Source organism: Saccostrea echinata, unplaced genomic scaffold, assembly GCF_033153115.1.
Source record: "Saccostrea echinata isolate AGI-Se365-2 ecotype Australia unplaced genomic scaffold, CSIRO_AGI_Sech_v1 ptg000023l, whole genome shotgun sequence".
Lineage (NCBI taxonomy): Eukaryota > Metazoa > Mollusca > Bivalvia > Ostreida > Ostreidae > Saccostrea > Saccostrea echinata.
This window is the reverse complement of record NW_026889772.1, coordinates 7,372,982-7,395,701: the sequence shown is the minus strand read 5'-3', so window position 1 is coordinate 7,395,701 and position 22,720 is coordinate 7,372,982.

Here is a 22,720-nt window from a genome sequence, read left to right as displayed (position 1 = left end):
CACGGGAAAAAAGGAAGCCATTTTCCGCATTGCCGCAACTTTGTGTTTAATGGACAAAACTCATCTTTTGAAAATGTGGTTGTAAAACATCTCATTATGGCCACTATTGCTGGTAATTTTTATGACTCGATATTCGATACACGCCTTACAGACAGAACTTGAAAGTCTACCATGAATGAATCTATAAGATCAATGAGGTTGTACTTCTGTATGTACCGAAACTCTCTCAGTAAATGAGTTTCACAGTTTAATTGGATAATTTATTACTTTTACAAATGCACTTTACTGTAATTGGCGTTAATGTTTGAAAATTATCACACACAAACATCTATTTATATCGACTTGATATTTTTTGTATTGAACTAGTACTTAAGTATTGTTTAACTAAAAAGCCCTTTCCGACTTCTTTTGGTAAATCTCTCTCGCCCTCTCTCACTCCTTCTTTCTGCATGTGTGTGTGTGGGAGGGGGGGGGGATTGTAATGATAAACTCAGGTATAACAAATTCATCACAAGATTATATATATTTCGAGTGATGCTTACAAGGAGAGAGGGATGATATTTCTACTACAAAATACTATGCTACTGAAAACAGTTCTTGTCTTTACCCAGATTTATATCCTAGGGAAATATTCGATGGCACAGGTAAACCAAATGACCTCAGCTATGGTAGGATGGAGTGGGAGGGAGGGAGCAGTTAAAATTATTTTATTTATGACTGCTTTCCACTTAATCAAGGTTTGGTGCTATCTCAAAGTCACCATGACAGTTTCAGAAATCTAAGACTTGGACAAAAAGATGAATTTTGGTATCATTTTCTTTATAAGTATTTTTATATTTCTGAGGTAGGGTCTCACCCATTTCACCCTTTTTTTATCTGAAGTCAATCACAGTATATTCGAATTCCATCTGAAACACCAGAGAATTATCAACCTTACAAAATTCAAACCGCTCCAGTTTATTCTTTCTTGTATACTTAAATGTTCCCCATCCCGATGCAAATTTCCTAACTTACCGAATTTGGGACGTTATTTGAAAGGTTGATTTATACGTAAATTTTTTTCATCTTTTGCAATAATTTCAATCGCGTCTGTTCAAAGAGAGACATATTTTACTGTTGTATATACCTTTGTAAAACAGATACTACTAATAATTGGCTTATTCAGCCATCTTCTGATGATTTTGGAATAATGTGTCAGCATGATTGTGACTGCAACTAACTGTTTTGATAATTATTTTTAGTTTATTTAGTTTACTATTTACTAGATAATTGTATTGTATTTTTTGTATTAATATTTTTGTAAACTATTGTAGACACGTTGACAAATTGACGAAAGACAAATAAACGTCAAAGTTTCCAACTTTCCCGTTAAACACCAGTACACCATCAGAACTTCTACTCGCCACAATTCTACCACTTAAAAGATCACAATATAAACACAATAACTACAGAGGTACTGATGATATTTATTGGTATTTTGGTTTATTATTTAGTAGAGACAAACTATTTACGATTAGCATTACTGTGTTTATTTACTATTTAGCAGATCAATACGATATGTATTTCTGTTAGCTAACTATCTATAAGTATAGATGAATAATTTTTGCAAAGAGTCTTGGAAATGTTATCGCCAAAATCCTGCTTACTCGCCTAATGTAAAAGGAGGTATGAGGTAATGACTATAAACTTCTGGAGTATATTTAAATATATTTGCGTATTAATTTTCGTCAATTTAATTAAAAAGTTTCCTTTCTTATTTGATAAACAGCCGTAAAGTACTGCATGCCAGTTATTTTCGCCCTTTCACACTTGGAAACAATTTTGCCCCGTTTTAAATTCGCCCAGTCACAGTTCTGTTTCAGAAATTATACTTTCTTTATTGAATTCGTACCTTCTCTTTGCCCACTCGTGTCTTGGGCGAAAGGGGCGAAAATAAAACGGAGGCGAAAATTTCCCTGTATACAGTAGCAAAATGACAGTACGGTAGTGGACCTGATTTAGTGATATAGAATAGCTGATTAAGAAACAAATTTTGCGAATTCTTTTTGTTACTTTTTTTTTTTTATCCTAGTCTTTTCTGGAATTAAATCCGACTTAAATAATAATAATAAAAAATGATGATGATAATAATCAAGACCAATTATAAAAAATTACCAATAATTAAAAAAAAAAACACGTTGATTTTAACGAGGTTCGATTCTGGGCTTTGAACAAATTGAATTCTAAAATTCTGCATCATATTTGAGTTCTTAAATTAAATTTGGATTCTACAATGCAAATTAAAGTACATTCAATTTAAAACTATATAGTGAGGAACTATATTTTTCTCTTTTGAAGTATTTACAGTTACTTTTCTGTTAAGTTTGTGGATTCCTATTTTTCCATTCAAGCTATTCACAGAGATATTTTGTGCAGTGAAATGTTTTAAGCTGGCCCTGAAATATTTATTAAATTAATTTTTTTGAATTCTAACATCATATTGTGACAAATATAGCAAGTATATTCTGAAAGTCCAGGAAAAAATAGAGCCAGTTTAAGCTAAAAATTAACATTTTTTTAGTAGTATCTAAAAATTTACATCATAGACCCCCATTTTTTATTTTCTTTTCTGAATATATATACATGGAAGATAACTTTGATTGTTCTACTTTGAAGTCAAAGTTTAAGACTTTGAAATAATTTTCTTGACTTAAATGCCAGAAAAATAACATTTTTAGTGCAGAAAGGTCAAATAATAGATTATGCGATTATGCGAAGTCATTTCAAACTTTTTCTTTGTCACAATTTTAATGGTTTAATGCTGAGATCACGTGGAAAGCGGTAATAGGAAGGACTGGATTATCTTTCTTACAGTATTTTCGATTTAGCACGTATTTTTGCGACGGAATAGAGTGTCACTTTTATTGGATAATAGTCGGCCTGTCGTCTATGTTTCTGAAAACAAAAAGTATCATTAAGACGACGACATGGCCAATCTGTTTTGTACAGCAGAATTTCGGAGCGTAACAAAGATCTGCTTTTAATCACATTGACAACATGGCGGATCAAAAAGAATTATGCAACTGAGGCAAATGCATAAAAATTAATGCTGTTGTTTTTTTTTTAAATCAAAAAATTCAAAATGTTCATATTGTTATTTATTATGTAATTCTGCGTTTAGATTTAAAGTAGCGTTTCCTTTTCAGTGCCTTATTTAGTAAAGAACATGAGGAGAATAGTTTAGACGCGAAAATCCTTATACTATAATGAAACTTAAACTGTAGCTTTGTGAACTGTAAATGGTCCTTGATATAACATCGCCTGTTACATTGTAGTTGCTCACTTGGTGACTACCGCTTATCTTCCTATCATGTTTGTTGTTTACTGGGTGTCTACCGTTTGCCTTCCTATTATGTTTGTTGATTACTGGGTGTCTACCGTTTACCTTCCTATTATGTTTGTTGGTCATTGGGTGTTTACCGTTTGCCTTCCTATTGTGTTTGTTGCTCACTGGGTGTCCACCGTTTGCCTGAACTTTAACTACTTTTTCTATTCTACGTATTGTATCTCTTTAAATCCTTATAACAAGGTCTTTGTATGCAGAAGATGTTAATTTAAAATTATTCCTGTTTTCATATGCTTATTAATTATGAAGAGTTTAAAAGTGAACCAAAATGTATCCTATAAAGATTTAGACTCAAAGCTCAATGAAGAACAGACTCAATTTGACAAAAACTTCTAGCGTATCATGTGAAAAAGTTTACATGAGGGAGTGATCTCGCTGGAAATTATCAATTAACAAGTTCTATGGTCGTTATTGTCTGCAAATACGACCCATCCTTTGGTTGTATTTTGACTGATTTACTTTACATCAACACGTTAGACCGTTGTTTTATAGTAAGTAATTTTGTCTAGGGAATATCCTATTATCAGATCAGTACAGATGGCTCGCAACGGATGTGACCGATCAACATTAGGCCTAATTGGCCTTCAAGACACTGATCCCACCTCTGCTGTATCCAGAATAAAGTTCGTTCAATACTCTCATGTGTTATTTCCAAATCTGCTTTTATGAAAATTTCCATTTATTAATGAAGAATATTAAAAATTAAAAAAAAAATCTGCAGCACTGACAAGTGAGACTTCAGACAAACATAAAGAAACTTAGTACACGTCTAACTTTACGTAGGCAGTGGAATATCCTTAAAATATAATTAAAATAATAATAATTAGGCAGTGGAATATCCTTAAAATATAATTAAAATAATATATAATTGAACTCTAACCACAGAATTTGACAATTCCGTTTAATATTTGGATATTTTACTAGAAAAAGACATTAATGGCAAACTAACAACAAACCTTTATGACGAACTTTTCTATCATCAACTTCCCTTATACCATTATCACCTGCATGTGGATGTTTCCCAGTTGATTCGATAGGTAAGAACATGCTCTACGTACGAATAATTTCTGAAACGAGGCAAGCTTTTGACAAAGTTGATGATGCAATCATATCACAAGTCCCGTTTAAAGTCAACTTTTAACATTTCGCAATTTTTTGGTCGATACTATGACCTTGTTATCAAATATAATCTATCGTTAAATCGAATGTTGAACGACGTTTCACATACAAATTCTAAGGCCATAATTTTCACACTAAATGGTCTAAGAATTTTTCCGTTTGCTCGATCATGACAAGGAGAACTCAGCGGATGTGACCGGTCGACAGGGATGCTTACTTCTTTATGGTACCTGCTTTTATTGCCCAATCTCTATTGTTGCAATGGACATTTGAGCTTGAGTATTGTTCTTTATCTTTATATTTGATGTAAGGGTAAATGACTTGATTAAAATGCGTTTAATGTAGGTTTAAAAATATGGGAAATTAGCTGTTTACTTATATAACCTAGTCAACATCATCAACAGTGACAGATCTCCCAGTGACGTGAATGATTTGAAAAAAAAAATAAAGCAACGTAAACAGTTAGTTGATTTGTACAAAATTTTACCACAAAATCAAACGACATTTTAAATTTAAAAAAAAATAATGATGATGGGAAAGATAGAGTGTTAGCCTGTTTAAGATTATATCTTCGTCCTTCTCAAATCAGGGTAAAAACAATAGTGACTTCCAGTGATCATGATACAACAATTTCATTGGTGTTGTAAAAGACAATAGTGAAAAAGACAGACGGACAAACAAATACAGGTGTAAATATACATCTTACCATCTTCATTCTCCCAGGTACTATATACATGTATATGTAAATTACATATTAAGTATAAGAGCACTTAAAATGAATATTTCTATTCTATAAGGAATCGATCCTTTAACCCTTTACTTAGAAGCCTGTACAGTTTCTCCACAAATTACTAACTGTTTTGAAAGCTACAATGTTTTAATTTTTATTTATTCAAAGCTCATAAAATCATCTTGCTAAATGGAGATTATTAACGGCGTTAAGAAAATGACGTATTTGTATACTCTTGTTATATATAATCACACACACACATACACACACAGACATTCTCCAATTACTCTTAAAATCACCAAGATAAAGAACATACAAATACGTCATTTTCTTACTGCTGTTATATATTATTTAAAATTTGGTTGAAATTGATTACCTCGATTTCGTTCTACACAAAATTACAAAATCCTGTGTCTCTCAATTTTTCAACAAATTTTAATTGCAAGTCTTCTTATGTTGTCTACGGAATACAATGTACCGTTTATTCATGTTGGTGAAATCAAGGGTTCAATTAATAAAAGAATATCGGGGCATAGATTTCAGATGAAGAACGGAGGCCAACAGCTTCTATACAAGCATTTTAATTTACCTGATCATTCTATTTTGTCAGTGAAAGTAAGAATTCTAGAAAAGATTTACCATCATACTAATAGCCTTCACTGAGTAAACCTCTCCGTAGACAACGAGAAGAATTCCAGATTAAAAAACTAAGAACGGCCTTTCCATATGGTAGCAATGAATCTTTCAAGCCCACAGTGTAGCAATGTGAATAAGATGGGACTTTTTAACAATACAAAGAGACGTAAGCGTAGTCATGGACCTCGGTCTTACAATAAACCTATTATACACGATGTCTCCTTTGATTCACTACTACCTTATGTAAATAAACAATTAGGCATTCATCATATTTGCACCAAACTTTACTCTGTCCCTTTGAAAGTTTTGAATACTAGTGGTCTATTTGTAAAAGTCAAAGAAAGTCCATATTTGGAATCCTCGACACCAGAATACAAGCTCGGATCTGTGGTTATGGATATTGCAGATCATATGCTTTTAAACCGCCACGTTTTACGGAAAAAGGCAGCTAAAACTACCTTTTTTTCCAATCTTCAATATGCCATCAAAGGAATTGACGCAGTTAATATAAGTAATATTCTCAATCACAAAAGGGTCCAATATTGTATTCCACTATATTTCCAATTGAAGACTACCGGTACACCCTGTATTTCCTATAAATATACATCGACCTTTTCTTCCGAACTTTTTGATCACAAGAAAACTTTACAAAGCCTGGATATTGAGCATCTGATACATAATCCCCTGTTCGTGTTCTTCGCCGCCCTACAACTATAGTCCTGCTGGACACGCTATTACTGGTGACGTAAATATAGTTAATAATGAGGACCTTAAAATACTTATTTCAAAAAGGACCAAAATTAAGGGAACCCCGATCTTTCAACTGGAATCATAATTTCATAAATATTATGAATTCTGTGGAAGTTTACGCCAGGCAATGGGCCAGACATGAAAAAGAAGATCTTGACACTTTCTCAGAATAGATTAAATGTATCAGATGTATGTTAAAATCTCGCATTAAGTGATTGAGCGGCAATAGGAAGACCATCTATCATTCCGTGACCAATAATTCAGAAGTAAAAAAAAAACTAGATAGCTTCCTTTCTAAGGAGGAAATTATTTAAAATCATATGTCAGTTTTGAATATTTTTAATATTCCCAACAACCAAAATGAAATTGAATTATCCGATATATATATATATATATATATTTATATTGGATTCCGAAACTTCATAGAAATAATTTCAAACAAAGATACATAGCGGGTTCCAGTAAATGCTCTACCAAGCCTCTTTCTTTACTTTTTACTAAAATATTAACAGTGAAGGAGAAATTTCGGGAGTACTGGGCAACAATATATTCGAGGAGTGGTTTAAATCAGACGTGGATACTTAAAAACTCCAAGGAACTTTTGGAAAATTTGAAATCACAAAATTTTACCAAATCAATAACATAAAAACTTAGGACTTTTCAACTCTTTATACATCCATTCCCCACGATAAATTAAAGTCCAGGCTTTTTGACATCATTGACAGCTGCTTTTTAATAAAAAATAGAACTCGTAAATTTACTTTCCTTGTTCAATGGTCATTTACAAAATTATTTTGTAAAAACATTCTGATTGTACACATAAGTAATCTGAAGTTGATATTAAAAAGATGCTTGAGTTTCTGATTGACAATATCTTTGTGGTTTTGGGAGACCAGGTCTTCCAAAAATCTGTTGGAATTCCCTTTGGTACCAATGTACCAACTTCGCCCAGTTGTTAGCAGACCTATTTCTTTATTCATATGAAGCAGAATTTAATCAAAATCTATGAGAAAAAGAAATCTCCTGTTGTGGCCTTCAACTCGGCATTTATATATATCGACGAGGTATTATCAATTAACAATAGTTATTTCCATTCATATGTCGACACGATGTATCCCAGTGAGCTTGAAAGAAAAGATACCACAGGGTCTGACACATCTTTTTTTTTTACATTTGGATATTTTACTAGAAAAAGACGTTAATGGCAATCTAACAACAAAGCTGTTTGATAAACGTGATGACTTCCTTTAAGTATGCAGCAATATACCCTTATCACCTGCGTATGGGGTGTATATCTCTCAGTTGATTCGATACGCAAGTACATGTTCTACGTATGAACAATTTCTAAAATGAGGTAAGTTATTGACGAACAAGTTGATGAAACAAGAATATCAGTAGTCTCGTTTAAAATCATCATTTCGTAAGTTCTATGGTCGATACAATGACCTTGTCAGCAAATATAATCTAATTGATTGATTGTATGTTGTTTTACATCCCATTCGAGAATTTTTCACTCATATAGAAACTTAACCATGTACCGGTGAAGGGCTTCAAATTTTGACCTTTACTCGGCAATCAGGGCCATTGAGCAGTGAGGGATCGTTATCATGCCAACGCCTGCCATGACATGGGGCTTCGATTTTTAAAGTCTCATTCGAAGGACCCGCAACTTTCTCTTCAAAATGCCGAGCGCATGGCGAAGGAACAGTTGCTACCTATTTTTTTACCGACTTAGGTCAGTCGCGGCCGAGATTCGAACTCACGAACTTCACTGAGCGCTCTACCGACTGAGTTACCGTGAACGGTCAAATACAATCTATTATTAAGTCATATATGCTGACTGACGTTTTTCAAACTAATTATTAGGCCATTATTTACACACTGAATTGTCGACAGATTTTTCCGTTATTCACGATCATGACAAGGAGGATACGGCGGGCGTGACTGGTCGGCTGGGGATGCTAACTCCTCCATAACACCTGATCCCACCTCTGATATATTTGGAGGTCCGTGTTTGCTCTGCTCGCGATTTGTATTGTTTTAATGGACTTTGAGCATAAATACTGTTTGTTTCAGAAAATGTTTGAGGTTAAAAAAGCGCCATTTTACCCCTATTTTCTCTTTTTTTTTTCTTTAAAGCAAGCTTTTATCTCGATGTTTATAGCACTTGTGTACCTTAAGTTTGCCTTAGATACCAACGCTTATTAGCATGAGATGAAATTATGAGTGATCTGTGATGTCTTGCAATGATAGAAGAAGGTTTTTACACTATGAATTATATAATAATCAAGGTAAATAGAAGAACTAAAATACCGTATAAGTAAGAAAAACATGCAGTTTTCTCAAAATGCCTGGATACCTATACTTTCTTATCCTAAAATATATTTGTTGATTAATTTTCAATTAGAAAAAGCATAACTGGGGCTTTTACTCGCATTTCCTGAAAATATATATGAAATTTGATAATTCTCCCTTTATAATATGATTAGCTTTGATTATGAACTTTGAAGAATTACCATGGGTAAATACACATTACTTTGTGAATTCAGAGACATTTTTACAAGCATTTTCAATCACTTAACTGCTGATTTTCAGAACCTGAGGATCGAATACCTTAATTATCTGAACAAAATATGTTCAACTGTTTTATTTGAACTGTTTTCTGGAAAGTCAAGTAATACATTATATTTTTTAGAAATTTAGTTTTCGTATAAACTAGAGAATATCACAGAACTTTCTCACACAAAAAATTTTCTCCATTTCCGGTGTTTATCTGGCGTAGATCTGAGTTACTTTCCCACATCAAATCTCCATTATTTGAAGAAATGTCAAAGTCTGTAAAATTAAGATTGACAGAATCAAATACGGTGTTGCCGTTAATCCATCTCCATTCTGAGGCGTCAGTGCTCCACTGAGCTCCTATTCTGTATTTATTGTTGCTCATGTACCCATTGGCAAATTCTAAAAGGTATAAAATAGGTTAAAAGTTATCCAGTTTGTGACGGCGTTTATACAAAAAATCCTAAACATATTATACAATTATTGCTGGGTTTGTGGTCAATACGATGATTTAGACACCTGAGGAGTACAATATTCACCGAGCCCGAAGGGCGAGTTGAATATTGTACTTCGAAGGTGGCTTAATCATCGTATTGACCGAAAAAACAGCAATAACTGTTTTATTATATGATTCAATGATTAAATGACACACATTCATTAACCAATCCATGCCATCTTACTTGTTCAGATCTTCTGAAGTACATAAGAACATAATGAGAGAAACGAGGTTAAAAAAACCCAGTTGTATTATTTTGGAATTTTTAATTCTATTTTAGGTGCAATGTAGAAAAATAAATGTCAGGCACACATATAGGATTGATTTTGAAAAAGAGGGCATTAAAAAGAAGAAAAAAAATGACATCTTACCTGAAAACAAATCTTTGACTAGCCCCCCCCCCCCCAAAAAAAAGAAAAGAATTCTCCAAACTCAAAATTTTATTTGGTGGGATGTAAAGGTCCATAAACGGGGGAGTGGGGCTTTCATTGAAATTTTTTATATTTAAAATTTAAATTAAAACTGTACATTCTCAAATGGTGGGGAGAGGGGCAGGCCTCCTGCAACACCCCATCCCTCACCCAAGAATCTATGTGCTTTAATGTTATGTTCATATGAGTGGAAGTCAGGTGCAAGTGAAATAACTTTCCAAAACTATTTTCATCAATTTGGAATTTATATATCGATTTCTGGTCCAATGTAGAATAAATAATTCGGAAGGTCACGTGCAGGTCAATATAACGTAGTATTTTTCTAACGTTGTTGGATCTTAGCCAATCAGAGAGAAGGGAATTATTCAATCATATAATAAAAATAATCATTAATTTTTCTGCAATAAAATGCATTTCAACTACTTTCTTTGGCTCATATTACTTTTTAAGCCAGTTATGATAAATGGTGTGAGTAAAACGAGAAGAACATTTTGCTTTACTTATTCAGAATTTTCTTTCATTATTTTTAGGCAAAATTGTAAAGGTCTTTATAAGTTTTTAAAAAGAGGATTAGTAGGATCATTATCTGACTCTATTGACTTATCGACTTCATCAATATAGATGCAAAATGGTATGAAAATCATAACATTATATTCGTAAATGTTAGTTTAAAACAAATGAATGTTGTGCACTTCAACATCGAATCAAACTATTTAAACGTTAATTTAAATATAAAATTTGTACATTCTGAAATAAAGTGATCCACTCCATTGTTTCCTATAATATATAATTCTATAACAATCATTATAGAATAATCATAAAAGAATTATATCTGATTATGAAATAATTATGTCTGATTATAAAGTAAACATTATGAAATAATCATATATAATTTCTATAAAAAAAAAAGAAGAAGATATGTTCAATTGAAAAAAATTTCCTTACAGGTGGTGGTTGTGACTGAATAAAATTTAAAAATACAAAAAATTAAAAATACAAAAACTTTAACCAGCAATGTTCTTTATATTCTGTTTATTATTATTATTATTATTATTATCATCATCATCATCATCATCATAGAGCAAAAACATTAGAGCATCAAAAATGACAAAACATTCTTATCGTTAAGCCTTCGGCAGCTTTTAAAGCCTTGCGAACTATAAGATGATTAGATGAATAATTTAGGTATTACATTCTTGTGAACAAACTCAAACTATTTTTTTTTATCTCAGTTTAAATCCAATGTGTGTATGTGTGTGTTTGTGTGTGCACATTTTTACATCTTGAAAAAAGCATTTCATATTTAGATTGCCTGAGGATTAAAATGAAAATTCATTTGCTATTTAAATGGTAAACGACACAAAATTGCATCTCTTTGTACAAAAACACATTCTAAGGCAAAATTTACAAAGGACAGGTGATATAATCGAAATAAAAGGACAGATGAGCGCGTTTTGCAAAGTCGTTATAATGTTTGGCGGACGTGCTTCGAACAGTTCCACAAATTCTATAAAAGTCGAATACAAGGCCATAAAAATGGTTAAATAAATAATAGTACATAAAGCAATTTTCTAAATTAACCAAGAATAATTTAGAATAAATCAATGTCTTGAGGAATTGAAAGGGTCAGATCCATGAAACAATAATGATTTTTGTTTTTCAAATGCAATATCGGATACATTAAATGTGAAACAAAGGACGAACGTAAGCGTATCGTTCCATTGATTAAACCACTACAAAACATGAAAATAATTATGAATTCATAATCGTTAAATCAGAATCAGTGACAAAGAACGCTCTCTGTATGTTTTAAATTTACCTGAATTCAAAAACAATATATGATCCATAGTTCGAGGAACAGCTAATCGACATCCCAGTGTCTCACAATAGGCTTGTGCGCCTGCAAATTCCTTGCCATTATTCACACTTTTGTAGCAAAAATTCAATGGACTTGAGTAACGGAAAGTCAGGGGACAGCGATGCACTGAAATGATAGGATTGAATTTTGTATTAGATACTAAAATATTCCTTGGTACTTGCATAAATATAGCCTAAAACAATTTTATTGCTCTTTTTGCCATATAAAGAATCAGTGGACTTAATGTCTTTTTTGGGTCTTTTTGTGGTTCCTCTACCAAGCTGTAATTCAAGTGAATCCAAAATATTTTACAAGCGATAGCAAGATCTACAGATACATAAATATATTAGGTAAAATGTTTATTCAAAAGCATGAATCAAAATTGAAGCAACGATATATTAGTGTCGCCGTCCGGAATTTTACATCTACTCGGAGTGGTTCCTAGGTCACCTAATCAATATTTATAGGAGGCGGGGCTATCCATAAGCGTCATGTAGGCATCTCTCTCTTCCTCTCTCTCTCTCTCTCTCTAGAAATTCGAATATATGTATGGTATCCATTCACAACAATTACAGTGATGTAAAATATTGTGAGAACATGCAAAATTATAACAAAAGATTTAATACGCTAGATTCTACAAATGACAGACCAACCAAACACGATCTAGAACTTTTCAGAATGGTGCACTCGTCTATTCAGGTCAAAGCAAGGTTAACACAGTCATATCAATGGAAGCGACAAATTTGTTTTGATCATTTTTTTAAACTGTAAAATTAAGTATGAGCCCATGTTTGTGAGCATGAGCGCATATTTGTCGGCTCATCTCTTTTTGATATGTCATCATTTTGTTCAATACACAACTAGAATTTTCTTAAGAACAGTCAACAACTAAGGCTGACTATATATTAAGGCGACGAAAAAAGCGTGATCCTCATTGTCTTATGTTATTTAAGAAATCTCTAAGTCCCATGCCTTCGATATTTATTTGGTTTTCCTTGAAAAGAGTGTTTGTATCAAGAACGCAGAATTAAGATATCATTGATTTATATTATAAAAAGAAATAAACATTGATAAAACTTCAATTTACGGGGTTTTTTTAGGACTCTTAAGTCCACCTATTCTTTACATTTATGAAAAAAGAATCTTGTTGAATATCTTGAATGAGCATTATAAATAATTTAAATGCAAAATTTATTGCTAACTATGAATCTCCTTCAATATTAAAATCGTCATCAAGTCACGTTGAAATTTGAAAGAAAAATAATTAAAAAAAATGCACGTAATTTGTTACACTGAGCCAGTATAATGAGCACTTGAAATATTCAAGGACAAGAAAATCGATAATCTAAACTTGCATTGTTGAGCACAAACTTACCTGAGCAGTAATCGATTCCTGAGGAAAGCCTTAAACACACTCCTCTTGTACAAGAAATGTTGCATGAGGAAAAGGTCTGGCCAGGAAAAAATATATATATAGTTAAAAACCTCAAATGATGATTCGTAAGCTTCCTCACTTTTTATAATTAAGCTTTTTATTTAAAGTTACAGACGGTCAGAAGTCATCTTCAAATATCATTGTTTAAGGTAGTCCGATCCTCAGGTTCTGAAAATCAGCTTTTAAGTAATTGAAAATGCTCACAAAAATGTCTCTGATTTCACATAGTAACGTGAATTTACCCATGGAATTTCTTCAATGTTCATCATTATAGTTAATCATATTATATAGGGAAAATTATCAAATCTCAAATATATTTTCAAGAAATGCGAATAAAAACACCAGCTATGCATTTTCTACTTGAAAATTGATCAACAAATATAATTTAGGATAGAAAAATATAGGTATCCAGGCATTAAAGAAAATTGTATCCTTTTTATGCTTATACAGTATTTTATTTCCTCTTTTTACCTCAATTGTCATATAATACATAGTGTAAAAAGCTTGTGCTATCATTGCGAGACATCACATATCACATCTAATTTCATATCATGCTAATAAGCAGTCGTATCTAATGCTAGACTAAAGGAAATTAAATTTCTCTAAAAATGATTTCTTTTATGGGGTACAAATGTCAACTTTTAACAAGACCGTTTCTAAGACTTCAAAGAACCTTGAATCATATTAAGATGCATAAATGAAAATTGTTGCACGAAAAGATATCATTTTCAAGCTTCATTTCGAGACTTTTTAAATAAAATAATAAATTTAAGAGTTATCCTTCCTGGCTGAGGATCGGATATCCTTAATAAGATGATACTCGTAAGAAAAAAAAAACTGATTGATGAGTAATTTTGATGCAGATCAAGTCTGTGATTGTGTAAAAATATTTCATTATTTCTAATTTTCACGGAAAAATGTTTTCTTGGAATTGAAAAAAGAATTGTATAAAACAATTTATTTTTACTCATCACATTTTTAATTCCTTTGAACTGTTAGGCATGTTTTTCTTTTTTTAAATTAGGAATGACTCTAAATTTTGGCCAAATTATTCGAGTATAACCTGGTTTGGGTCAGTTTACGTTTTATAATCCCCGAAGCGGATTATAAAACAGCGTAAACTGACCCAAACCAGGTTATACTCAAATAATTTGGCCAAGAATTAGAGTCATTCCCATAATTTAATTTTAAAATCATTAAATAACTATGGGTGTAAAATTTCGTTGCTTTTTATTAGTTCAAATTTGCCGCTCAATAATACAACCGTAGTAACGAAAGTAACGGAAGTGATAGAAGCGAGGGGAGGTAAAAACTGATACATAGGTCTAGCAGCCTTGTTGTTTGTTTACATGCGGTAAGATCGAATTATTGTTTGAAGTTAAAGGTACATTTATTAAATCTGGAATTTTCCATGAATCCCGAGGACTGGAAATGAGAGGATTGTATGGATACAGATGATTCAGCTGGTTGTCGGGGGGGGGGGGGGGGTCCCCATACCAAACCAGGTTATACAGAAATAATTTGTGTTCCTTTTTGCATATTAACCAATCAGAGGCTATTATTATTAAATAGTATTTTGAAGAAAGTTTAAACATTGTTTTTTATAAGTATATACTGCTGATTTAATTGTGCTAGTTACATACTATGGTAGGTATATATGGTGTAGTGATAAGACTATTCCTCGGGATGAGAAAGCAATAATGCCTGGGACAAAACATAGTGATGAGAATGAGGGAGCCAGCAAATCATAAGGATGAGAACGAGCGAACCAGGACGACAAATTAGGGATAAGAAATGAAATATGAAGATAACGAACAGTAATCAAGCTCAAAAGGCCATTGAAACAAATTGGGAGCAGAGCAAACACGGACCTCTACAACATCAGAGGTAGAATCAGGTGCTATGGAAGAGTAAGCATCCCCTATCGACTGGTCACACCCGCAGTGTGCTCTTTGTTACGATCGGGCAAAAGAAAAAAAATCTGTAGTGTGAAAATAATGGCCTAGCAATTTGTATGAAAAACGTCAGTCAACATTCGACATAAATATTGATTTTATTAGAAAGCAAAGGAATCAAGGCGACAAAGATGACAAAGCGGGGAGCAGGGGTGACAAAGTAGGGAAGAGTAAGAAAGGGAGCCAGGACGACAAAGGGGAAATGAAAATACGAGAATGAAGGGCACCAAAATGGGATGAGACAGTAAAACAGCCAAGACGACAAAATAGAGATGAGAGCGAGGGAATCATGGAGACAAAGTAGGGATGCGAAAGTGATGGAGTCAGATAATGGAAAAAGCGGAAAGGTAATGAAGAGACCGAAAGATTCAGGTCGATAAATAAGGGATAAAAGCGAGAAAATCAGGGAGAAAAAGTAGGGATGAGAGAGTATGGAATCCTCTGTGAAAAAGTAGCGATGAAAAAGCGGAGGAACAATGCGAGAGTCAGGCAACAAAGTGGGAAAGAAAGCTAGGGAGCAAGGGCAACGGAATAGAGATGAGAAAACAAGGGAGTCAGGATAAGCCAGGGAGCCACGAAGAAAAGTATGGATTAGAGCGATGGACCCATGGTGACAAAGTAGGAATGAAAACGAAGGACCCATGACAACAAAGTAGAGATGAGAAAGCAAAGGCTACAATGTCATGATGCAGGAGCCCAAACAAGAGAGAGCAAAGTTTGAAAGTCAGCGAAATTATCAGCACACTCGCACTGTTTTTCCCATGCCTAGCATTGCCCAAGGCATTGTTATTCCTATATTTTCCCCAATGGTTATCTCAGTTGTTTCACTTGTCCTGGCGTATTTGCAGTTAGAGCTAGGTAACAATGATATTATTCTTCTTGTGTTACTATAATTGAGTAACAATATTGATATTGAAACTAAGACCATTTCAACCAAACTTTCTTAATGACTTGTAAAACGAAGAAAATTGAGACTCTATTGTTTATTTTAAGCTTTTGCTTGGAGAAAATTACTCTAAATGTCCCTATACAGCCCCGCTTACATGCATAGGTACATTTAATAATTCTGTGCCTGTCCTAATGCGTTCAAAGCTAATTCCAGCAACTAGCTATGTTACAGTTGCAGTTTTAACTCAAACAACTTAAGTTAAAAGAATTAAAAAAAAAAGAACCTAAAGTTTAATTTCAAAATCAGAAATATACATTTGTATATAAACCATTAGTGCAGTAAGGGTTAATTCAAATTTGATTAATTGTATTATGTTAAGAAAAAAAATGGTTTTTTAAAGAAAATATTAGAAATTAATATGCATTGTATTTTTTTAACCTATAATTTAAATTTTGCTGTACTTTCATGAATAATATCATACCGTTCCCTGAGATGCAAGGTCTATGAATGTATAGCTGTCATCTTCCAAAAGTTCTGTTAAATCTGTGGTTGAGTCCCCCAGAAGCTGGCACTGCAGACTAAACCTATGATAATTTACAGCCTTACATTGTCCCCTGTCTTCACATTCTCTGACGCATTGCTTCAGACCCCTCAACTCCAGAGTGGCTCGTATATCCCTTCCTAAACGTTTATTATAAGCGGTAATAGAAAATGCACCACAGAAAGCCGATTTGGGGGTAAAATACGAAGCAATTATTATCAAAAAAGAAAATATCATGATCTTGTTTTCTGTGGAGGTTCAGATAGAATGACGTTAAGTCGAGCGAGTGCATCGTTAAATTCAGATTTGCAACGAAGTGTAAACAAAAGGGTCCGTTTAATTAAAAACATCAATTATTATAATCAGTTTCTTTACATCAAATATTGACAAGGAGATTGGGTACACCTTGCATTGATATAGGTAACATTCTTGTAAAAGAAAAGATTGTCCCCAAACACCTCCTCTTTCAGCAAGGGTGCATTTTCTTTTGTTCATTTTTTTTTCAAACAAAACCCTCTATTTCAGACATAAATTTAAAAAAAAGTTTATTTATTGAATAAGCGTGCATATAATGAAAAAGGCATACTTGATTACTTTCGTGGACACACATTTTGTAGATCCAAATATCGATCACTCTTAAATCCATTAAGAAAAGCTGAAACTGAACATTGCGTTCAAATCTTTCAATGTCTCAATTGTACCAAAATTTCTCTATAGAGTTTCATGAAGATTGTCCTAGCCATCTGAGAGAATATTTGCAGCCAAAATTGAAGGTCAAGTTATAACAATATAGATGAAAATAGATGAAAATTAAGTATCAAAGATAGACAGTTTCAGTGAAATTTGTAGACTCTGGTTTGATAGACACATGTTTCTTTTAATTGAATTAAGTAAAGCATGTAAACAGAAACACCCCTGATACATATAAACCAGAATGTTATCAACAATTTCTGACATTGTTACTATATCCTTTTTAGGGAGTTGAGTGTAACTTTACTTTATCCCTTTTACGGAGTTTTCTTTATGGAAAGATTGTAATGTAAAATATTTCATCATTATTTCATCCATTCATTCCATAAAATACTAAGTATCTTAATGCAAAGAAACAAAACATAATTATGCGCCTTCGTTGACTTTAAACAAATATTTGATACGTTCTGGCGAAATGACTATGGACTATGCATACAAATTTAATAAGTGGCAAAGTGTTTTCATTACTTGTTTTGTTTGTTTGTCTGTTGTTTAACGCCCCTCTCGAGAATTTTTCACTCATATGGAGACGCCACCACTTGCCGGTGGAGAGCTGCAAATTTTGTCCTATACTCTGCACTTACGGCCATTGAGCAGTGAGGGATCTTTTTCGTGCCAGCACCTACTGCGACACGGGACCTCGGTTTATACGGTCTCATCCGAAGTACCGGTCTCCACGTCCCACAGTGGGATTCGAACCCGCGACGTAAGGATCAACTCTTTAAGCCGCGACTCTAGAGCGAACGCTATAACCACTGCGCCACGCGGGCGACTTTTCATTACTTGTAAAATATATTAAAAGATACATGTATATGTTTGTTTGTTTGTTTGTTGTTTTACTTCCCTCTCGAGAATTTTTCACTCATATGGAGACGCCACCACTTGCCGTTGGAGAGTTGCAAATTCATACCTATGCTCGGCACTCACGGCCATTGAGCAGTGAGAGATTTTTTCGTGCCAGCATCTATTGCGACACGGACCTCAGATATACAGTCTCATCCGAAGGACCGGTCTCCATGTCCCGCAGTGGATTCGAACCCGCGACGTAAGGATCAGCTCCTTACTCCGCGACTCTAGAGCAGACGCTCTAACCACTGTGCCACGCGGCCGACCTATTAAAACATATAAAATGGCATGTCCATATATTTCTGAGTAAGGCAGGAAGAAAATCCATCACTTTTTTATTAATGTAAATATAAATGACCTTGAAGAAGTTTGACTGGTAGCAATATAGTGTCCTTTAATTTTTTTCTTCAAAGTATAAACGTATCGAGGATACTTATGCATTTTTTTCTACCCATTCGCTTACTCACTCACACTCAACCTTTTTGGAAAGTGAAAGCCTACGTATTTAATATACTCTGAAGTGAAAAAACCACATCTTTGTTTATAAATAGATACAATTTTAAAAAAAAATGATCTCACATGTTTTTAAAGATTAAATTTTCCATATATGCCAGATAAAACCAGAAAAGAAGAAAATGCTAAATAGGAATTTAAAACAAAAACCATTTATTTTGAAAGTTTATGATGCTGTCTGTCCTCCCTGGTTTCTTTATTTTATCCACTTTCTTTCATGATTCTGATATATATTTTACGAGTATTTCATACTTGTTTTTACAGGAATGTTTATATTTATGTTGTACCACATGTGTGAATATTTTGGTTTGTTTGATTAAATGAACTTGAAACAGAATAGACATAAAGGGATTCTCTCTGGATGGCCTGTGTGGCTATTTATTCGAGTAATTCACCTTAGCAGGACAATAACGTCTAGTTGGCAATAAAAAAAAAGCTTACAGTGGCACTTGTATGTTTGTTATCTTGAATCAAAAACATTATAACGTAAATATTATATGTCTGAATTTTTTTCACTTTTTGATAAAACTCAAAGCTCAATTTAAACAATACAAATTATGAACAGAAGGACCTCTAAACAGAGAAGTGGGATCAGGTGCCATGGAGGAGTAAGCATCCCCTGTCGACCGGTCATACCCGCTGTGTGCTCTTTGTCATGATCGGGTAAAAGGAAAGATCAGTATTAAAAATTTTATGAAAGATGTCAATCAACATTCGAGAGATTGTATTTCCAAACAAGGACATAGTTTTTATAAAAGCTTTCTTTTGGTTTAAGTTTTAAAAACAAAAAAATATTGTTGTATTTCTTTTCCCAAGGGATGTTCTATTGTTCGAATAAACGGAACAAAAATCCACCAGGCAGGCATACTTGTTAAAAGAGCAAACCTGGCCCAAAGCCTGTCTAGATGGCCTTTAGACAGCAAGGTGAAAGTGATGCAGTCTAAGAAAACAGCGACAAGACACGTCAGGCAGGAAGAAAAATCAAACACATTATCTCCTTTATTTTAATTAGATCAATGAAATGTTTTATACAATAACTAAACTTCAACATTTAATCTCGTTCTTATACATAATATGTTTATAACAAAGCAGAATAGATCTACAAAATATATTCTCATAGTAATGTACTTATAAAATAAAATCAAATGTCATTTGTCTTGTTTAAAAATATTTCAAAAATTATTATATTTTGATTTCTTTTGGATTTAAGCTAAATTTATTGGTGTCTTGTGCAGGAATATTACAGTATTTTTTCGCACAGGAATTCCCTTTCGTATCCGGTATCTATCTGACTGAGATCATCCTCTTTACTCCATAATAAACCCCCGCTGTTTGATTCAATTTCTTCAAAATCAGCCCGATTCAGATTTATATTATCAAATACTGGATTTCCATTTATCCAGCGCCATAGTCCCTCTTCAGTGTTCCACTGGCCCCCTATTCTGTAATCCTTGTTCAAGTATCCCGCATTGAATTCTAAATAATATTTTTAAGAATGTACCAAAATATTCATAGATGTAATTAATTGTATATTACAATTTCAAAAGGCTGACAAGTACTTATTAAATACTTGAAGATTTAACTACTAAACATTTTCAAAATATTTATCAAGAAATATAATTATAATTTAAACTAACAAATTATGCCTTAAATAAAAGCAAAGGTTTTTCAAAACTTTTGTTAAGGATAATGATATGATGTTCAGCATTTATCAGTTAAAACAACTAGGATGGCATTTTTGGAACATCGAGTCTAACACCATCTAACAATTCATATCAATTACACACCATTTTCTTGCGTCCTATAAGTCCACATATGAGCATTTGAGTTGATATTATGAAAATGTACCTAAACATATGCATATCTGAACAAGCCTTCAGTAGTTTGAAAAAAATTTCAAGGCTTGTGGCTTTTGGGCCGTCCATGCCAACTTGAAATACGATGTAAACAGTTGCGAGAGTATAAGAAAATTAGGGGACTGGTTTATAAAATTATAAATCTCTAAAAAGTCTCCATTAAAGAAATATTTAAACACGTTTCAGGGACTGGTAGTTCAATGTATCTTAAACTAGAGACAAATAGACTTTGAGGGTCAACTAAGCATCACGAGGCTTTACAAGTAATCATAAATCAGTTGCTCATACTTTTGGTAAATGACTCGTTGCTTTTTTTATAATTATGCCAACAGTTTAACTGTTTGATATCAAGGAAATATATCGCTATTTTTTAAAGATTGCATAAGTTTTGACGGTTTTGAGAAGAAGCGGAAAATGTTCATATGTTAAAGGAAAACTGTCACCTGACAATGCATGTACATGTAGCACGACGACGGACGAAACGGAGAGCAATATGTCACCTGAGTGATTCAGACGCGATAAAAGCCGATGACTGAAAGGGAAAATTACAGAAATAGCATAAAAGAGGAAATCAGGTTCTATGGTTTAAATCGTGTTCATATAAACTTAACTTTATAGATCTATAGTCTACACTATTTCTTGGTGGTATATCCTTAATTTGAAGTCCTACATTCGGGATCACGAACAGTTCGGGAATGTATCTAATATTCCTCGCTTTAACCAGTATTGAAAACTGATTTATTAAAAAGCTTACTAGTACATTATACTTTCTTGGCGTTTCCCTTTAAAATCACCTAGATGCATCTGTCCATCTTGGATTATGGTCAATAACCACAATTGACCATAATCCAAGATGGACAGATGCTCAGAGAAAATGCAAGGAAAAGTTCTGGATGCACAGGCTGAAGTCATTCCGCCCTGATGGTATTAACAAACTAAATGACTTCACCAGGATGAACGTGAACTAGACCCAATCCTGGATTGTAACAAACAAGTTCATTTTCTCTATATAGTGTAAAATTTACCGTTAATTCACATTAGCAATTCTGGAACAACCTACCCAAATATTTACAGCTTACATTTTTGTTTATTTCTTTTATCCGATTTCCAAATTTATAATATATCCAAGTTCATATTTTAAAATTGCCCTTCCATATTATCTTTCTTTAATTTTTTTTATCATGTATAGTTCCGCTATTTTGAGAGAATAAGACAGTGTACGATTTATGCTTGGTCGTAATTAATTAGCGATAATTAATTCGTTCAATTATGTAAATCGCACTTCACCAGAGTACACCCAATAGACCGGACGCAATTCATAGCGCTCCGGATTTCTTTGTTCACAACTGTTTATAAACTTCAAATTAAACATGTAACACTGTAAATATTTAGTGTTTGGTAGTTTAGTAGTAGTGCTAGTTGTTTTTTGTTCAAAAATTCTCTGCATTTTTCATCATTTTAAGCTCTCCTAAAATAAACAAGGCTAAGAAGTTGTTACATGTAGAAATATTATGTTTATATTTTATCAGAACACTATTTATATTTAACTTCAATTTAAAAAGGAAACCAAAAAAAAAAAAAAAAAAAAAAAAAAAAAAGAAAAGAAAAATAAAGGAACTCAAAAGACATGCAAGTCTCAGATACGTTTAAAAAATTCAGAAGAGATATTACACGAGCTCATTCTGTACTGTCACAATAATCAAAATGAAGTCTAAACTCTTGCTTAATTTACAATGTTTGTTTTATAATATGATTTGATAGGTAATTATAACAGATAGAAGAGGTAAGATACACATTATAATCAGTTCCCGCTGCTGAACAATCATTTAATTAAAATCATTAAGGAAACGCAGGGCTGGCTGGGTAACGGCATGGTGTTTAAACAACAATTAACATCTCAAAAACTGAACAATTACCCCAACGATGTCAATCCGGAGAACCTTAAATATCTCCAAATCCCCTTAAAGTCAA